The 1,483-nt window shown below is 40.7% G+C and overlaps 1 pseudogene; it reads right to left on the bottom strand.

The window, feature by feature from the left end:
• The window catches only part of LOC101986313, a 12,361-nt pseudogene continuing 10,878 nt past the window's right edge, over positions 1–1,483 (bottom strand).

Below are 1,483 nucleotides of genomic sequence, written 5' to 3'. Positions count from 1 at the left end.
CTAATCCCAAAACATACTCTGTCTCACCTTGCTCTCCAGCACCCTGATTGTCATCACTCTCCAACACTTCTTGCACAGAGTTGGAATACTACGGTCAATGCCCATAGGGCCTCCATATATAGTAAGGTACCTTTGCCTGCCATGGGACCTGGGTTGCTGGCCCTGTCTTTCGGGAGCACTTCAGATCCATTTTTCTTCTCTTGACTCTCACTATTCTGGAAGTTTTGCTGGTAATTGCATGGAGGACACCTATGATGTGGATAAAATCTATAATAGTTATTGTTTGTTGTGTATTTACTACCTTTTAACTAGAACTCCACTTGTAACATTTGCTGCCTTTGAACCTTTTTCTCCTTCAACAACATCAGACTCCACAGTCTCCTCATCTATGCTGCAAAGGTGCTTCCTGGGATTGTTCTTCTTTAAGGTAGTCTAGAGTACAAATGTCTTCCTTGATGTCATTCCTGTTGATGTAACTATATTCATTCCTTACAATGAACAATTTTACTATTCTACAAACCTTCACTGCAATGACCTTCTTGTCCCTGCTAATGGATTTGGTCAATGTGATGCCCTCCAGTGCTTCCACTACCCACTGTTGCTACTAGTAGAGCAGACTTAGTGGGGGCAAGTGGGTGTGATGGGCAGGTGCAATGGGGTGGGAGAGAAAGAGGCTGGTGTTGCTGATTCTCAACCTTGTTGTTTCTCATAGTTGCAGTCTTAATGACTAGGGTCAGCAGGTGAGGACTTTGGTAGGTTAATGGTCCTCATTGATTGTCCATATCTAAGTGTCCACATCTTAGTGGTCCATATCTAAATACATACATATATGAACAACACTCAATAAACCCAGCAGACTGTACACACATACATACACACACACACTTCTTGAATAGTAATTGAAGAAGAAATAATGAATTTGATAATGCGCGAAACAATCCCACACCAGTTTGGATTTAAAGGGGTATTTATTTTAGGGGAAAAACTTACAGAACATCGAAAGCCAGGAAAGGAGTCTAGTTGCTGGAGCAAGAGCCAGAAGCAAGAAAGCAAGCAGGGGGCTGCTGCTCTTTTTTAAAGAGCAATAGACCACGCCCAGTGGGCTGGTATTTCAGTGGCTATTGGCTGTACTGATGTATCAAAAGTTCCATAATCTTAGTTTTTTGGGTTTTTTTGGTGGAAACTGACAGGTCAATCATAAATTTTCTACCATGAATAAAAGTGTCTATAGAAATATTGATCTAGAATAGAACAATGTTGATGACAAACATTGGAATATCATTGGAGAACTTTCAGTTCTGTATTTCAATATTGCATATAAAGTGACTCCAATTAAGGCTGTGTTAGACCAATCATGATATCAGAGTCATAAATCTGGGTTCAGAAGTGAAGGCGAATTTAATTAATCCAGGCCAGTGGGTACAAGAAGACAATTTTAATATAAAAGCACACTCACACACCCGGAGTTCAGCGATCCACCGTA

Source organism: Microtus ochrogaster (genome assembly GCF_000317375.1).
Source record: "Microtus ochrogaster isolate Prairie Vole_2 chromosome 14 unlocalized genomic scaffold, MicOch1.0 chr14_random_3, whole genome shotgun sequence".
Taxonomy (NCBI): Eukaryota; Metazoa; Chordata; class Mammalia; order Rodentia; family Cricetidae; genus Microtus; species Microtus ochrogaster.
Note: the sequence above shows the minus strand (reverse complement) of the source record. Positions and strands in the feature narration are given on the sequence as shown.